Below are 20390 nucleotides of genomic sequence, written 5' to 3' on the forward strand. Positions count from 1 at the left end.
TGGGAAGTTTAAAAATGGCGTCTCAACATCCGATAAGGGCACAAATACCCATGAAATGTTATGCAATGCATTCCACACACATCAAAGAGTATTTATTTATTTTTTTTAATTCAATTTACCAGAAACAACAATAAAATGTGGCGAGTGATTTAAAAATCCATAAAGCAGGAAGTTTAACAATGGTGTTTCAACATCTGATAAGGGCACAAATACCCACAAAATATTATGCTATGCATTCCACACATATCACAGAGTATTTTAAAGAATTTTTTTAAATTTATTCATTTTTCACCAAAAAATACCATCCTCTCCCTTTAAGTTATCCATATTCATAATGAAGTACGAAACATCCTGTTTTGTTGTGCATATAATCATAGTAATATCTACTGGATTAAGAAACTAAAAGTCTCCCGAATAGCTCAGAGGTAAGGAGCTGGTCACTTGATCCAAGGCTGCGCTCAGCATGGGTTCAAATCTCGCTTAAGATGATTACCTGGCTGGGATTTTTCCAGAAATAATTTTCCCAACTGCAAGACAAATGTCAGGTAATTCATGGCGAACCCTCCGTCTCGCATCGCCAAAATATCTCACTGTCACTAATTCCACCGACGATAGATAACTTAATAGGTGGTATAATAATAATAATAATAATAATAATAATAATAATAATAATAATCAGTGGTGCTACAGCCCATGGAGGGACCGACCAGCCGACTGCTGGCCTCACGCCTACATGTCGAAGCAGAGGTGGACGATCATCCAACCAGAATGGAGGTATCGTGTGGTTAGCACGATGATCCTCCCAGCCGTTATAGCTGGCATTCGCAACCGGATTTCGCTACCTATCGTAGCTCCCCAAGTGCATCACGATGCTGGGTGGGCACCGATCCCATACACTGGCCGAAATTTCATGAGAAAATTTCTTCTCCCAGGAGGACTCGAACCAGCGCGCATTCCATAACGCAAGTCCTAGGCAGGATGCCTTAGACCACGACGCCACGACGCGGGACTAATAGCTGTTATAGCGTCGTTAAATAACCGTTTGAAAAGTTACTTTCATTGTACTTGTTAACATTAATTGTTTTATTTGTCATTCATAATTAAAGTTTGAGTTTTGAATTATCACTTCCTTAATATAGCCTATTTGAGTATTCTCTTAAGAACAGAGTTATCATTAATTCTTTACCAACTTAATACAGTAACAAAACTTATAAATGTACAGAATATTTTCAACTGATTCCACAAATTATCTCAATTTAATGAAAAACTGATCGTACATTACACTATGAACAGCTAACTGGAGACTAGCAGTCTGGGCAACGTATAAACTTCACCATCAACTTCAATGTGGAGGAGTAAAAATGATTCACGCATTTGTAATATTTAGTATTCAATTGAAATAATTTTTATTTCTTTTTGTAAAGTGAAGTTTGAATTGTTTAAATGAAGTTCAGTACAATTCAAATGCAGAGATGTATATTAATTAACACTGCCTTTTGAGTATGAATTTTATATGCATTGTAGGATTGTAGCATACATAGAATGCAGTGGTTTTCATTAAGACTCTAGAGCAGTTATTTCTAATATTTCAACATTCTTATCTGAATTAAGTAAAATCAACTTTAAATCGTGGCGATCGTTTGTTGTAACGACGAGAAAACACACTATCATGCAAAAATATTGTTATAGGTCTCGCAAGCACGGATTACCGACGGAAGGAATGCGAATCAAACACTGCGATAAGGAAGAGCGGGCGAGAGGAAAGGTCACGAGATAACGTGAATGATATTCAAGAGTACAGTCGGAAGAGAAATGACATCGATAGAATCAGTCTTGCGTTGTGATAGTTACATTACGACTTTAGTTTGTTCCATTGCATGTGAATACGCGTCTTGTATCGCACGGTATTATTATTTCATTCGTAAACATATGTTGTGCGTTTAATTAGCTTCGAATTTTTCTCTTGCTACGTTCTTTATTTCCACAGCGATGTCCTCATTTGTTCATCTTCTTGGAAGAGACAGTACTTCCATCGGCTCGCACCTCTCCCCCCTCGGCATGCCTACATACACACGTCAAAACAGACAACAACGCCACCATTGGTTTTCGGTAATCGTTTCTTGCGCGAGCTATAAGAGTCTTGTTGATAGGTTTTGCAACTTTGCATCGAGTGCGCCTGAGCTACAGTTCCTTTAGTTTCTGTTCAAAAGCAAGTAATTGACGATGATAATGATGATGATGATGGATTTTATTAATAGGCCTACATTTTCTGTGGAAAATTTCCAGAAAAATTAAATGAGAAATGCTTCTGACGTAACAAATACAATCACCCGGTTTAATAAATGTTGTTTCCCGAATTTAAACGATCTAGCTATTCTATTTTGATTAAATTAATGACATGCAAATGAATCGTCGTTGTTTAAATATAAATGAGCGCTGCAAGCCTTGCTAGAGCGAATCTCAATCTCGGAAACGCTGTCGTCAAACATTAAGCGGAAGAGCATCCAGATTTTAATAAGCCTCGAGGTGCTCAAGTCCGGCAGCTCTTAGCCTGACGTAAGAGCTCTCAATTAAAGTTGCATTGGCTTCACTTAGGAAACACGACAAGGCACTTCCTCTGCATGAAATTACTTCACTCAGGTCGTCAAGGCCGTGAACCGTACTTTGTTATAGACTTCAAGTCTTTAGTAGTTGTGCTTGTATCTCATTTGTTACTAATTTCAAGATTATGTATCTAAGTCTTATGCTTTATGTATATGACATGTGGGAACTATTTCACTGTGAAAACAGTTATACTGAACACTGTATTAAAAAGGAAGTGGCAAACAGATAGAGATTTACATTCACCACGATAGACGAAATTTTACAATATTTTATAAAAATATTATTATTATTATTATTATTACTTATGGCTTTTAAGAAACCCGGAGGTTCATTGCCGCCCTCACATAAGCCCGCCATCGGTCCCTATCCTGAGCGAGATTAATCCAGTCTCTATCATCATATCCCACCTCCCTCAAATCCATTTAAATATTATCCTCCCATGTACGTCTGGATTTAATGTTCCTAATTATGTCAGGTGAAGAATGCGTGCAGTTCTGTGTTGTGTAACTTTCTCCATTCTCCTGTAACTTCATCCCTCTTAGCCCCAAACATTTTCCTAAGAACCTTATTCTCAAACACCCTCAATCTCTGTTCCTCTCTCAAAGTGAGAGTCCAAGTTTCACTACCATACAGAACAATCGGTAGTATAACTGTTTTATAAATTCTAACTTTCAGATTTTTTGACAGCAGACTAGATGGCAAACGCTTCTCAACCGAATAATAGCAGATATTTCCCATATTTATTCTGCGTTTAATTTCCTCCCGAGTGTCATTTATATTTGTTACTGTTGCTCCAAGATATTTGAAATTTTTCCACCTCTTCGAAGGATAAGTCTCCAATTTTTATGTTTCCATTTCGTACAATATTCTGGTCATGAGACGTAATCATTTACTTTGTCTTTTCGGGATTTACTTCCAAACCTATTTCTTTACTTGCTTCAAGTAGAATTTCCGTGTTTTCCTTAATCGTTTGTGATGATTATTATTATTATCATTATTATCATTATTATTATTATTATTATTATTATTATTATTATTATTATTACACTGCTCCGCCAATACGTCGTTAAAACTTAACTGAAGAATATTGCTGTAGTGTAAATATCCGTAATTTAAATACGTATTGTATTGATTAAGGCTGGTTGAGTGGAAGAGAAGGCCTTATGGCCATAACTCTGCCAGCGAAAATAAAATATTCTATTCCATTCCCTTCCCATACAGGAGAAAGCTAATATTTACTTACTTAGATATAACACGCGGAGCAAGTCCCCTGCAATCGGCAAGCATCATGTTTAGGTAGAGCATGGAAGTCAAAGAATATTATGGACAGTAAAAAATCGATCATATGGGAATGGGTATTTAAGAGTTGTTAATTCATTATAAAAAGTGAATCTGATACAACGTTAATACCTGTTTTTTTATATAACATTTTATTACTAACTTATAATATAACAGAACACCATAGTATCGGCTAAAAACTAACTTTTTACAATAAATTAAATATTAGATTTTGGTCACTAACTTGTACTGTATAACAGGCCAAGGAAAATTCCTGATTTATGTCTACTGACAACAATATCATCATCATCATCATCATCATCATCATCATCATCATCATCATCATCAATAGCTATCAGGGTTTAGGCCATTTGGCCTGTTCCGTCTCAGGTGAAAAGCTGGTCTCTCCATCGCTTCTTCGGGCGTCCACGATCTCGGTATCCAAGGGGTCTGTAATTTAATAATCTCCTGGGTAGTCTATCATTTGGCATCCGTAGAACATGCTCATGCCAGTTGCTCCGATACTTGTGGATTGTCTCTGTAATAGCTGCGATATTTAGTTCTTGTCGGATGTCTTCATTATATTTATGGTCATAGAGAGTGTAGCCTGCTAGCGGTGTCTTAGTAATCTCATCTCAGCTGCTTCTATTCTTTTCAGTTGACTAGTTGTTAGAGTCCAAGTTTCTGATCCATATAGCAAAGTTGGAATGGCCATTGTTTCGTAGAATTTCAAAATTGTGTCTTGCCGGACCTTCTTAAACAGTGACAACAATGTTTAATAACAAAATCTTAAATATTTCTGGTGTTGCAATTGGTATTCACTGAAATTTAATTTTATGCCTAGAACATAACCATCTGTAAAATACAATAATATATAGACAGACAGATAAATAAATAAATAAATAAATAAATGTTACCTTGAACTCTCCGACAACATTCTTAACAGTTGCGCCGATTTCAAGGCGTTGAACAATATTTGCTTTGTCAGAAATACTCAGACGTGAACATGTTTGTAACATGATTCTTAACGTTATGCGGGGGCTTGGATTCTCGTCATAACAAAAGATCACGTTGTACTGTTTTGCTGCTTTCTTTAGACTCAAACGCACTCTACTAAATAGGTGGAGTAGTGTATTATACTTTTTTACAAAAATAGCCCAAACTTTTCGCTATAAGGAAAGCGTCTTCTGTTAATACTTCATTAACACAATGAAATCACAAATACCTTGATCTCACAGTCATGTAAGTAGTATGGAGGCACCTCGTCGTTCAATACAATACTGGACAAACACAATGCATGGAATTAACACCCGGTGTCTGCAGAAGGACGATAATATCTACTCTGTCGGAAATCGCACAGGGATCGGATGATATATGGCCGAGAATTCTACTCTCAATGGCGCAGCGGTAGACATCGGAAGTACATACCTGCAATAAGAAATAACAGAGATTACAATCTTAAACTTTTTAGCGTATTTCTACGCCTTCAACATCCTGTAAGTTACATTCAGCATAGCCCGTTTTGAACAAATAATAATTAGGCCCATGTGGAGAAGTATTGTCGGACCATTGGATCTGTGCCCCCGTAAGATATGCGAACTGAATCCTAATTCCTTCTCAGCCTCGGTAATTAATTTCTCTCCCTGCATTCCTATCTCTCTCTTTTCTATCTCTCTCCCTTTCTCTCCCCCACTACTCGCAATTTTGAGCCTTCTTGCGGGACAGTTTATTTGCACTTGCAGTCCAGTGTTGTCAACTCAACATGACACACGGAGTGGTGAAAGAAATATTATTAAGCAAGTACGTAATAGCATTTTGCGATTAAGAGAAATGAACAGGTTATCTGTTTCCTATAAATCAGGCAACGAAAAGAGCAACTGCTATCACAGATGAGGCTTATTTTATTTCAATTGACTACGTAGTAAAATTACTTACTCGTACTAATAATACAACATTTTACATAATCAGGTCAGAGATCCTAATAAAGAAAATCAGGAGAGGGGGAGTCTGTACAGGAGATGAAAAGCTTGAATCACCAGAGAAGAACAGACCAAGGGAACTTTTAATTCTTGTAGATGATATGAACCGATGTATTTTAAGAAGATACAAGAATTTTATACCGTGCAGAAAGAAGTTCCAACACTGAAGAAATTACTGAAGCTTGCGAGAGAAGCGATAATTTCCAAGGTTGGAGAGAAATGCTACAGAAAGTGATTCGAGACATGGGATTTAGGTTTTAAAATGTAGAAATACAAGACGTATTTTGATTGAAAGAAATGATATTGTAGCATGGAGGACCAGTTATTTATGACACCGTTTGACGGAAGTTTGGCAACATCCCTATTCGGCAAGGTTCTTGGCCTGCTGTTTAACGTGGTGGGAGGAAAGCGTACAGGCGTTAACTTTTTCAAGAACGACGACAGCGCTGAAGGGGCACAGATCCGATGGTCTGACAATACGTAGATCTATATGGAGTCACAGGCAAAGAAGTGTAAACATTAATAATAGAGGACAATGAAATATTCAGGGTAGGAACAAAGTCCCGTTACCCCCTATAAATACCTCAAATATACAGTATATAGACTACTATTTATGTAATTCTGGTCACAATGCAGACATACATTCACTTTACACTAACTGTGTGTCCTAAGTGAACAAAGGGTCAGTAAATCCCCCATCATTCTCCTCACACAAAATAATGCGTTGCCAGGTTCGGTGTAACATTCGCCTCAACACTGCTGGAGTAATCTGTTGGAAACCAAATGGCAAGGCGTCCTTCAATTCATCAATGGTATCGTACCGCTTCTGTGCAACAATATTCTTGATGAAACCTCACAGCGCATTGTCACAGGTTGTGAGGTCATGACTGCGAGGTGGCCAGTCCAGAGAAGCTAGTAAGATGGTGACCCACGGCACCTGGCCATTATGCCAGTGCCGTTAGTGAGTACCTCAATAAGGTATTTCCACAACGCTGGATTCGCCGTGGGTCATCATCCAGCTCCTCTCGACTGGCCACCTCGCAGTCCTGACTTCACAACCTGTGAAAATGCGCTGTGGGTTTTCGTAAAAAGCATTGTTGTACGGGAACGGTACAACACCATTGATGAATTTAAGGACGCCGAGCGACGCGCTTTCCAACAGATTACACCAGCAATGCTGAGGCGAATATCACACCGAGCCTGGCGACGCATTATTTTGCGTGAGGAGAATGGAGACACAGATACCCTTTGAACTCTTAGTTCTGTAAAGTGGATGTATGTCTGCATTATGACCGTAATTATATAAATAGTGTGTATATTTAAGGTTTTTATAGGGGGTAACGGAACTTTGTGCCCACCCTGCATCAAAATACCTTACGCATTTTTCTATCTTGCATATCGTCGTTGTTCCTGCAATAACTCCTATGTGCAAAACATAACATTTTTCAGTAGGAAGATTTTTTTTATTTTTTTTATTGGGTTATTTTACGACGCTGTATCAACACCTAGGTTATATAGCGTCTGAATGAAATGAAGGTGATAATGCCGGTGAAAGGAGTCCGGGGTCCAGCACCGAAAGTTACCCAGCATTTGCTCGTATTGGGTTGAGGGAAAACCCCGGAAAAAAATCTCAACCAGGTAACTTGCCCCGACCGGGATTCGAATCCGGAGCACCTGGTTTCGCGGCCAGACGCGCTCACCGTTACTCCACAGGTGTGGGCCAGTAGGAAGAAAAACACATTTATTCATCCTATGACAGGCGTACGTAGAAGGCTGTGAATTTTTACATTTTCGAAACAAAAAAAAAATTATATTTAGGAGATTATATTATTTGTTGTATCGCTATTTACGTTATTTAATAGAACACAAATATGAAAATCGATAAATATGTCACATAGGAGTTATTGCAGGAACAACGACGATATTTTTTACGCAATCCAATGTTTTTAGCTTAACGAGTATCGTATTTTATTTTAAGAAAGTCTGAATATATCAACGTTTATAACGGCCTCTGAAATGCGATACTAATCAAGCGGCTACAAACAGTATTGTGGTTGTATAAGTGGTTACCCAACCTTGAACAGGATGGTAGTTGAGGCATGAGTACAAAGAGATATTATAATCCTTCGTCAACATGATGATACGATACGATACAGAAAAAAAAAATCAATAAAAACCGAGTGTCAGTAAGAATTCTGTAAATCCCCTCATTATGTGGCTCAACTACGTACATAGATAAGTACAGATTTCTTATGAAACCATTTCTGCATTAAAGAGCATTTAAAATATATCATATCATATCATATCATATCATATCATATCATATATCATATCATATCAACGATATACTTAAAATTGACATTGAGAAATATTCTGGTACTCTGTATTCTTATGTTGATGATACTGTGGTTATATTTAGCGGTTCGAGTTGAAATGAAACTTATCAAATTTCTAACAGTGGTATTAACATTATTAAAGAATGGCTGGATGCTCACTTATTTTCTTTGAACGTTTCTAAAACAAAATTAATACCATTTTCATTAACATCACATGGCCTTGAGCAACTAAAAATACATAATAATAATAATAATAATAATAATAATGATAATAATAATAATAATAATAATAATAATAATAATAATAATAATAATAATAGAAGTATAACAATACATGATTGCAACCTACCTACTTGCTCATGTAACGCTTTGAGTATATCCTCAAGTTAAATATTTACTGTCTTACTAATAAACCGTGTATAGTTTTTATACGATACTTATACAGAGTTGAGACAGAAAACGTTACTAATAAACCGTGAATAAGCTATGGACGTATAAACAGGCTGTAACTATATAATGGGAATTGCTTTGCAGTAGTTATATACACGAAACCCCTAGTTTAAGCGTTGTATATAGCGAAAAAATAGCCGCCCCTCTTACAGCTGTTCGTATCGACTGTCATTTTATGACGATGGATGCCTTATAACCACAGAAGAACAAACCAAAGATCATAGAATTATTAGAATAATATTGCTGTAGCTTGTACTCTTTGACCAAAATGTAGTGTAGTAATCGATTAGAGCCAGTTGTACTATCGATATTTAACACGCCACACTAGAGCGCTCTACCGGATGCAATAGAGAACCTCAGATATTCTATTATCTTTCGTAACGAAGTAATGACGAAACTATGACGTAGCTGTGTAACAGTTATACTGTTATACACGACGTATGTACTGATTATTAGTAAGGAATTTACAGAAGACTTATAAACGAGCTACTCATTGTATAAGTATAAGACAGTTAAACGTCTGTATATGGAGTTTTTATTAGTAAGACCGTTAGGCATTATTATTGACCAACATTTAAAATGGGACAAGCATATCTCCTTCCTGTGTAACAGATTGCGTAAAACAATCCACAAATTTTCCATTCTACGCTCTTATTTACCTGTTTATGTTCTGCGTACTGTGTACTTAGCTCTGTTTCAATCAATAATTCAGTATGGTATTTTAGGTTGGGGAGGAATGACAAAATTGACTCTCCAACCTTTAAATTTGCTCCAAAAAAGAATTATCAAAATTTGTCTACATAAACCTTTTGATTACCCAACAAAATTAATTTTTCAGGAATTTGGTGTATCAAATCTAGAGCAAATTTATAAACAAACATTGCTGATTTACTTCCATAAAAACAACAATAAATTTAAATTTGATCCTCACGAATAACAAACAAACAAATAAATAAATAAATAAATAAATAAATAAATAAATAAATAAATAAATAAATAAATAAATAAATAAATAAAAAGTATTTTCGATTGTTTGCTCTTGTCTATTCTTTCTAAAGGTCGCGTGCGATTTTACTGCCGCAGGAAGAAATCTTTCCTAACTTACTTACGCTTACTGTATTCCCCGCGCAATATCGAACAAAAATAGTAATAAACTAGAAACCAACGATATGAGATCCGATAGTTAATCAAAAGTTAGTCTCCATAAATAGTATAATATTGTAACCACTGTATGAGGTATAGATGACTAAGTTTTGATTTGCAACATAATAAATATTTATTTTACCTTTGTGTTCCCACGAGATAGACGAAAAGAGACGGTACTTTTCCACTTTTCCGAGCCGAAAAAATTATATCGGAAACTTGCATATTTTTATAGTTAATGCAAGTTGCACTGCCCTACACAAATCAAAATATATTGATAGCTTTTGTTATATTTTGAAACATTAATTGAACTGTGTAATGGTTTAGACTTAGAGCCTATTTTTAAGAACATGTTGTTATCTTCCCCCCCCCCCAATCAGATATTTAATTTATGAGACTTGAGCTTTCCATAAAGGTTCAGACGTTCTCAAGACTATTCAATTAGAAAGTTACATCTTCCGAATCCAGTCTCCTTGAACAGAAGTTGTTCATTCATTCATTTATTTTATTCCATAGATCTTACATGAGCAATGAAGCTTTAAGATGTGGAACATGTCAACATTTTACAATATTACAATTACAATTTTTACAAATTTTTATAGTTTTACAATTTAGTAATTTTCTACAATTTTTACAATTTTGTACAATTTTTTTACATTTTGGCGAGATGTAGTGAGATGAGATGAGGTACGAGGATTCGCCAAAATATTACCCGGCATTTGCCTTTTCGGTGGGGGAAACCTCGGAAAAACCCAACCAGGTAATCAAATCAAAGGGGGTAATCAAATCAAAGGGGGTAATCAAATCAAAGGGGTTGATGCCAAGGACTCGCCATAGACCATCCGGCTTCAGTCCCACGGCTAGGGAAAACCTCCGAAGAAACCAAAGTCCAAAGGGGGATCCAACCCAAGCCCGAACGCAGCTCCGGATCAGCAGCCCAGCGAGTCTGCCAACTGAGCTACATCGATGGCTCTACTAAAAGTATACAATACATAGCCAATCAGATTAAATTTACAAACGCAAACGATCATTCATAAGTTGAGCTATATTATAATACAAAACAATTTAATTAAATTTAAGGCATAAACAATTCAACCAGTTGTGATATACAGAAATTGATAATACATATCATGCAAACTACTTCAAATTACAAACACAAACAATTTATCAGTAGAGCTATACAGATTACTATTCAATTTAAAGCATATACAGACGTGGACAAATTATTAGCAAAATTGAAGATAATTATTATAAGTTATATTTTTACAAAATATCATTCTTCAATTCAGACTACAGTTGACATTTTTGCGTATTTCCAAATTATTAGCAAAATTGAAGATTTGTATTGTATATTTTTAGAAAATTTGACTGTTCAACTTGGACTACATTTGATATTTTTGCATATTTACAAATTATTAGCAAAACTGAAGATTTTTATTATATATTTTTACAAAATTCAACTCTTCAATTTGGACTACAGTTCACATTTTGAATATTTCCAAATTATTAGCAAAACTGAAGATTTTTATTTCATATTTTTACAAAATTTGACTCTTCAATTTTGACTGCAGTTGACATTTTTGCATATTTATAAATTTTTAGCAAAATTAAAGATTTTTATTATGTATTTTTACAAAATTTGGCTCTTCAAATTAAACTACAGTTGATATTTCTGCATATTTCTGTCTACTATAATGATGGAAATATGCAAAATTGTCAACTGTAGTCTAAATTGAAAAGTCAAATTTTGTAAACAGAATTATCATAAAAATCGTCAATTTTGATAATAATTTGTCCACGTCTGTACAATTCATCGGCCAAAACTATACAAATATATACAATACAAAGTAGCATACTTTCATTAAGCTATACAAATTTGTGCAATTAATATCAAGTAGATTAATTCAATTTATAATCATAAACAATTCATCAGTTGAGCTATACATATTACCTTGGCTTGCCCAGAGGCATCGCAGCGGCATATAATATGAACTGAACGAGCTCTCCTCCAGTTGCTTGCATTTCTACAGATTGGATCTTTAGACAGACCCATCACGTACTGCTGTTCATTAAGGAATGCTGTTACGGGTCAGTACTTAGGATGACTTGCCGTTTACTAAACACGTTTTAGCAGTCTTTCGATGGAGATAATATACATCCATCATCTTTCAGCTCTAGCGTAAGTGCCTAAGAATTTATAAATCTTGTTTGCTTAATATTCATAGCTAATAGAACAGCTATTTACATTTTTTCTGACATAAGAATATTCTGAATTTCATTTTACTCAATTCCTTTACATGACATTTTCTTTTATATAACCACTTAAGTTTGGTGCAAATATGTTCTCGGTGTTGTATTAATATTAAAATGTTCAACTGACCAGTTTGAATGCCTTTGTATTTGTTTTTCTCCCATGTGGTACATTTTCACAAGAGACAATAAAGAAGTAAACTTATCAAAACAAATTTATTGCGTTGAGAATTGCGTTACTTATGGCTTTAAGGAACTCGGAAGTTCATTGCCGTCCTCACATAAGCCCGTCATCGGTCCCTATTCAGAGCAAGATTAATCCAGTCTCTATCATCATATCACACCTCCCTCAAATCCATTTTAATATGATCCTCCCATCTAGGTCTCAGCCTCCCCAAAAGTCTTTTTCCCGCCGGACTCCCAACTAACACCTTATATGCATTTCTGGATTCGTCCATACGTGCTACATGCCCTGCCCATCTCAAATGTTTCGATTTAACGTTCCTATTTGTAGGGTTCAGAACCATAGTGGGCCAAGCGCCATTTACTAAAACCGCAGAAAACAAGGGTTAAATTGAAGTTATTACCATAACTCAATGGAAACATATAGCAAATAGTATAAAGTACCCATTCAAAGTAATTGATATGTCAATCTTCATTAAACTATGGCATTCACTTAACTTTAACCCTTGCTTTCTTCGTTTTTAATAAATGGCGCTTGGCCCACTATGGCTCTGAGCCCTTCAATTACGTCAAGTGTCCTGCGCCGTGGCGTCGTGATCTAAGGCATCCTGTCTAGGACTCGCGTTACGCAATGCGCCCTGCTTCGAGTCCTCAGGGGGGGGGGGAAGAAATTTTCTCATGAAATTTCGGCCAGTGTATGGGACCGGTGCCAACCCAGATCGTGATGCACTCGGGGAACTACGATAGGTTGCGAAAATCCGGTTTTGCAAACCAGTTATAACGACTGGGTGGATCATCGTTCTAACCACACGATACCTCCATTCTGGTTGGATGATCGTCCACCTCTGCTTCGGCATGTGGACGTGAGACCAGCAGCCGGCTGGTCGATCTTGACCCTTTAGTTATGTCAGGTGAAGAATACAATGTGTGCAGTTCTGCGTTGTGTAACTTTCTCCATTCTCCTGTAACTTCATCTCTCTCAGCCCCAAATATTTTCGTAAAAACTTTATTCTCAAACACTCTTAATCTCTGCTCCTCTCTCAAAGTGAGAGTCTAAGTTTCACAACTATACAGAACAACCGATAATATATAACTGATTTAAAAATTCTAACTTTCAGATTTTTTTGACAGCAGACTGGATGACCGATTAATAACACGCACTGCCGATATATATTCTGCGTTTAATTTCCTCCCGAGTGCCACTTATATTTGTTACGGTTACTGCAAGATATTTGAATTTTTCCACCTCTTCGAAGGATAACTTCCCATTTCGTTCAATATTCTGGTCACGAGACATAATCATATACTTTGTCTTTTTGGGGTTTACTTTCAAACCGATCGCTTTACTTGCTTCAAGTAAAATTCCCGTGTTTTTCCTAATCGTTTGTGGATTTTCTCCTAACATATTCACATCATCCGCATAGACAAGAAGCTGATGTAACCCGTTCAATTCCAAACCCTCTCCGCGGATGTTAGCATCATTATCTTCATTTTCATCACATTAATAATTATGAATTTATATGATGCAAACCTTTGGTATCATCTTTCCAGATATGACAACTCAGATGGTGACCTCAACTATTGAGACATCTATAGTAACTATTACTTACACCGTGAAATTTTAGTAAGCTTAATCCCATGGTGGTGATCTTTCTAATCTGTATGATGCAATATTTTGGTATCATCTTTCCAGATAGGACAACTCAGATAGTGATCAGCGTATTCCGAATCTCACCGGACCGGTGGACAACAATGACGTCACGCTGCAGCGAAATAGGAACAAAACTGCTGGAAGGTTCGATGACTATTATGGCGGCTGTTGTTGTCTGTCCTACGCGAGCAAAATTTTGCGAAATTTCCGTATGTCATCTCGTTCAAAGAAAAGAGAGCATGAACAATTTATTTATTGAACCAGTAGTAATAACTGGTCCGTTGACATGTTCGCTCATAAGCCATTAACATATTGTTTTTACGTTGTGCTCATTACAAACAATACAGCAGAACTAAAGCAGAACACACCGCCATGACACAACAGTGCACGATGTCATTCGTCTTCTAATTCCCGCCGTATTATAGAACCAATCAGATTCACTGATGGAGGCTGATGGATACTGCTACCACCTCTGCAAGCTGATGGAACCGGTGCGACACCGGTAAAGGATCAGTGACGTCATCGTTGAAATTCGGAACACCGTGATGCCATCAGATTGCTCAGCGCTGAGATTCGGAATACGCTCGATGTCAAGTACAGGGGCTTCTATAGTTACTTTCACCGGAGTTGTAAGATCTGGAAAGATGATACCGAAGTATTGTATTATACAGGTTAGAACGATCATCACCATGGGATTACTAATATGTATATTCCTGATGTTTCTGGAAGCCGTAATATAATTGCGTTTGGTAATAAGAGCCAGTAATAATAATAATTTCAAGATGATAACATTGCAACAAGCTTCGTGAACACTGGGAACAGCTGTAAGCTATAGATGTAGAAGATAAGTAGCAGAAGGAATGTGATTCACCATGCTTTAATTGTTCTTCAGTCAGAGGTTGCCGTGACATCACAGTTTCACAGGTTCCCAGTTACAAGGTCACTCGTTGCGCTTGGTTGTTGTCTCATTCAAATTGGTACGTGGGAGAAGACATTACAGAGGCGTGTGATTCATCGGGATATCCCTCTGTAAGAAGACACGAGATTTAATTTAGCACTTTGTACGGGTGCTACAGGGCGATCAAAAATTGTGAACAGCGGAAGGAATGCAGTTTTTGTTATTGTTGCACTTTCTTTTGTTACATGATCCACACTCTGACCAACAAGCTCTTGTCAATGTTTTCCTCTCATTGTCTACTACAGATAAATGACAGAATAGAGTCGAAACTATTTCCAGCCGATCGGAGATTAGTACATTATGCAACGAGCCTATAATGGTAGTAATTAAGACGCGAGTATGTTTATGAAACGAGCGCAAGCGAGTTTCATAATTTTCATACGAGCGTCTTAATTACCATTATAGTCAAGTTTCATACGACTTTTTATGCTCGACCATATTTCTAACTTGAAATTATTCATAAGTATCCATGTTATTCTTATCTGACTGAGGAGCGGAACTGACCTTGTGCAATACCTCGTAAATTGTGAGATGTGCTCAGACGCGAAAGTATTGATTTTTTCCGAGAAACAAATGTCGACATTGACCTTGATATAATCTAGAGAGTAAAATAAACATGAATCTTGATATAACCTTGAATTTGAGTTAGACATTGAAAAACGAGATGACAAATTGAATTTATTTGAATATTATTTACAATTAACGCTAATTATTATAGTAACACAACTGACTTTATTTCAAATATAGGTGATTTATTGATTTATTGTTGTCTTTCGATTGCATATTCGAGAATAATCGATACCTGCGCTACAATGGTATTTTCTGATTGGTGAAACACCTGAACTTTAATGAAAAGGTGTACTTTAATGAGGTCCATGAAAGGGCTGCTACCAGGTTTATAATTACTACATTTCGGCATGGTCGAGCATAAAAATGTTTTTTTCCTCATAGACTAATTGTCTAACAGACGCATTATCCTTGACTTTGCACAGTTTTTTTTAACATCGTTAGGTAAACAAACTGTTTCTGTTATGGAGAAATAGAGATTCAGTATTACTTTTTTGCTAATTTCTTTTCTCTTTAAGAATTCAACATGAACTATGAAAATCAAAAGAGCAATCTCAAGTTTTGATTTGATACGTGAAGTTAATACTGTGGAATTAGAGTATTTGCAGGAAAGTGAAAAGATATCCGACAATAATAAAGTAGCCGTAAAGAAAAATTGAATTATATACACGTAAGTGAAAACGTTGGTGAAAGAAACCATTCAGAAAAAAAATAAGACGTCCAGTCACATGTAATACCAGACAAAGCGAACTCGCGGCGCGGAAAATGTGTGACGTCATCGTACCGTAACATAAACTGACATCTGGTCGACTGCAGCGCCCTGACGTACAAGGCCAAGTCGAAGCTCGCCTTGGCGGGTAGTAAGAGTGGGAATCTTCAGGTAAACACGAAGAATTAAGGACAGGACTTTCTCAGCAGTAATACAGTGAGGAATGAATATGAGGGATCCTTATGGCAGCTACCTGGGACGGGGAAATTAGTACACGTGAAGCTGTAACTGCACTTTCGAAGCTTACTACTAGTGTCGTCCTGATTCTGAATAATTACAGCGCTACGATATTTGACTTCTAAGAAGAGATGAAGTAACTATTTAATAAGACACAAAATACCAGCAGTAATTGTGTTAATAAGACACAAAATACCAGAAGTAACTGTGTTAATAAGACAAAAAAATACCATAAGTAACTGTGTTAATAAGACAAAAAATATCAGAAGTAACTGTATTAATGAGACACAAAAGATCAGAAGTAACCGTGTTAATAAGACACAAAATATCAGACGTAAGTGTGTTAATAAGACGCAAAATATCACAAGTAACTGTAATAGTGAGACACAAAATATCAGAAGTAACTGTGTTCACAAAATACCAGAAGTAACTGTGTTAATAATACACAAAATATCAGAGGTAACTGTGTTAATAAGACACAAAATATCATAAGTAACTGTATTAATAATGAGACACAAAATCAGAAGTAACCGTGTTAATAAGAGAAAAATATCAGAAGTAACTGTATTAATGAGACACAAAAGATCAGAAGTAACCGTGTTAATAAGACACAAAATATCAGAAGTAAGTGGGTTAATAAGACACAAAATATCAGAAGTAACTGTATTAATAATGAGACACAAAATATCAGAATTAACTGTGTTCACAAAATACCAGAAGTAACTGTGTTAGTAATACACAAAATATCAGAAGTAACTGTGTTAATAAGACACAAAATAACAGAAGTAATTGTGCTAATAAGATACAAAATATCAGAAATAATTGCGATAATAAAAAACAAAATACAAAACTAAATGACTACAAAAGCACTATTTCATCCAACCATAAGTGTGTGCTTATAATACAAAATGTTGAAAGGCTGAAGTTGGCTAATATTTCTGAATACCTTATACTTCAATCTGGAAAAGTAATTATTCAATTTAAAAAGGGCATGAGCAATGTAGACCTATCTCACAGACTTCACTCTCTGTGAAACGACATTTAAGATGAAATTAGAAAAAAAACCTTATACCGTATTCACGATATGAATTGGCCAGAAACGAACAAACATGGTATAATAATAATTAACAAAATGCGAGCGTACCGTAATTCACACCGGTCTACCCTATATTCTAGCAGAGAGTGGAATGCGTGGTCCATAGCCAACAAGTTTGTCACACGAGTACTGTCAAATGCACTGGCTCAGCGAAGGTAAATGGATTGTCAATACAAACCTAGAAAGATGCCGTTATATCGGTGTACGAAGTTTTTGTCTGCCTTCTACATATCATGATTTTGATTGAGTTTGAATACACTTCATCCCACGCGTGGGAATCGTGCTCGGCCTTCAAAGATACACGTGCAAATCAGCTGATTGTAGAGCACACATATCTCGGTCTGGCTACGTTCGATAATGAAGAAGACACAAATTAGCTACAAATCCTATTTCACACTGATATATTTCTCAAAATGGAATATAACTGTCTGTAAAGTGTGTTTCTAAATTGTCTCCTCCGTAGAACAGCACGATAGAGAAGATCAATTTATGTAAATTAAGTATAGGAACCTATCCCCTAACTTACAGTAACATTTTATCCTACTACTGTCAACCTCTGAAGAGTTTAGTGCTGAGAGGAATGCGGTTCCGACTAGTCTAGCGCGGTACTGGAGTGGGAGGGAACAGTGACAGCGGCAGTCTGGAAAGAAGTACAATCAAACTGAAAACATTTCACTGGTATAGAATACCTAACACGCGCACACAGCCACACACTACTACAAACTGAAGACTGCATATTTTTGGACGATTAATACTTCCCACTCCGCTCGGCTCGGCTTGGCTGTAGTAACAAAAGAATCTACCTGCAATCCCCCCGCACCGATGGCAAGAATACCTCAGGTCTCAGCGCTAAACTCGTCGGAGGAAGACACCTGGTTTCGCGGATAGACGCACTAACCGTTACTCCACAAGCGTGGACACTAGGAGATATAGAGGAGTCTATATTGAAGGGGTGGTTGGACTGATTCATTATATGGGGGGTGTACTACGTTGAAATGACAATATTTGTGTAGGAAAACGATTAAAATAATATATATATATATATATATATATATATAAAATGGGCATTAATGGACAAAATATGTAGAGAAAATATCAAAAGAGGTAAATAATGTTTTATATTATTAATGGAGATTTATGGCCAAAATTAAATGAACATATCCCAAAAATGACCGAATAAAACAAAACTGCTCTTATGAGTTGTAAGAGGCAAAAAATGTAAAACAATGCCCTAACAAATATGTTTTAAAACACTCAGTTTATCACATAACATATAAATACTAAAGTAGTAATGTTTCTGGCTTACTAGAAAAAAGATGCAATTTCATCAAAATCCTAGCAATAATAATAATAATAATAATAATAATAATAATAATAATAATAATAATAATATAGTAATGACAATCATAATAAAGTATCATCAATAATAAACATTTTATATGGGAGCTAGCCTACTTAAATTAGCTACATCAGCCCTCACAGAGGATTTCGGTCACCGGCCGCCCTGATCAAAGCACAGAATAAAGTTCTCGATGGTCCAATGGAATAGGGAAATGGAGCTCTCGGCACAAGCAGAAGACGAATGATCAGGATCACGTTCCGACAAGTGTACTGAGAACTTACAGAGAAGAGAAAAATCTAATGCTTTTGCCCGGGACCAAACTCCCACCCTGCAATATTTTCGCCAGATGCTCTTCCAACTGAGCTGTCTCCCCTCTCGAATGTACATGTATGTGTATGACCTGTGCATATTACTATGTGGAAACAAGCCTCTCTTGGTATCTGTGCTTCGACCGAATCCATTACGCGCTGCTGTCACCTCACAGGCTATAATCTCATCAGTAAATATAGATTGAGTGGAGACCACCTATAGAATCACTTTACACGTTCCTAGATTGATTGCTCAACTTGCTTCAATTCTGACTATCACTACTAGACACACTGCAGTGTAAGTTGTCTCTCGTTAATAATTAGATTTCGGATTTTAGATAAAATGCCTATTTTTTCTGTACGGATAAACTAAAACTAGTTAAATATATTCACATTTTATTATTTATAAATTCTGGCGAAGTTAAGGCCATCAGGCTTTCTCTTCCACTTAGCCAGAAACAAAAGATACTGATACAATTTTACTAATATTTAAAGAACACTAATAAGAAATTTATACAGCCATACAAGCACAAGTTGAGTAAAATAATGCAAACATACTTATTTATTTATTTATTCATTTATTTATTTATTTATTTATTTATTTATTTCGCTAATAATTGTAACATAAAATATAATATATACAGAAAAACTTCAGCTCGCCCCTGAAAGAGTAGAACTTGCTCAGGACGGATTCCTGAATTGGAAAAATAATAATTACAAAATAATATAAGGCTAGAAGTTACACTCAATGAATATGCAAGCGGTAAGTGAACCAGTATTACAAATTACAAGAATAACAAATACAAATGTAAATTATAACTATACAACACTGGGGAAAATTACATATATACACACAAAGGAGAATTAAACCTGAATACTGGTCACGTGTTTAAACAATTTACTTTTAAATTGCAATATCGTTCGACAGTTCCTGAGAGAGCTGGGTAGGGAGTTCCAGAAACGAATTGCTGATACTGTGAAAGAGGAAGAATAATGAGCTGTTTTATGGTAAGGCATAGATAATAGAGAGTCATATACAGGGACATAATTTTATTTTTACTTGCATTTTTATTGTACCTGCATTTCTGAATGTACTTCACTCCCACCCCTTCACTAATGTCCTTGCTCCCGTCAGACACAAAACTTACGGCCGCTGTTGCGTTCGAAGTCTTCAAGCAGTGTATAGTGTGTTTCAGAAATATGGTTGCGTTTTCTATAGAAGAAAGAACCTATATTAATAATATCGTACTAAAAAATTATATTGAAGAAACGATAAATTCAATTTCAGAGGATATGATT

At 36.1% G+C, this 20390-nt stretch overlaps 1 protein-coding gene across 2 annotated transcripts in view; it reads right to left on the reverse strand.

Moving 5' to 3' along the window:
* The window catches only part of LOC138709447 (beta-1,4-glucuronyltransferase 1), a 630527-nt gene that overhangs the window by 99140 nt on the left and 510997 nt on the right, over positions 1-20390 (reverse strand). Inside the window, exon 1 of one of the 2 annotated variants that reach the window (XM_069840217.1) lies at positions 5108-5234. The exons of the other annotated variant lie outside the window; for it this stretch is intronic. The gene's annotated coding sequence lies outside the window, so the exon portion shown is untranslated. Of the gene's footprint in view, positions 1-5107; positions 5235-20390 lie in introns of those variants that run through there. 2 annotated transcript variants of the gene reach the window in all.

Source organism: Periplaneta americana, chromosome 11 (assembly GCF_040183065.1).
Source record: "Periplaneta americana isolate PAMFEO1 chromosome 11, P.americana_PAMFEO1_priV1, whole genome shotgun sequence".
Classification (NCBI taxonomy): domain Eukaryota; kingdom Metazoa; phylum Arthropoda; class Insecta; order Blattodea; family Blattidae; genus Periplaneta; species Periplaneta americana.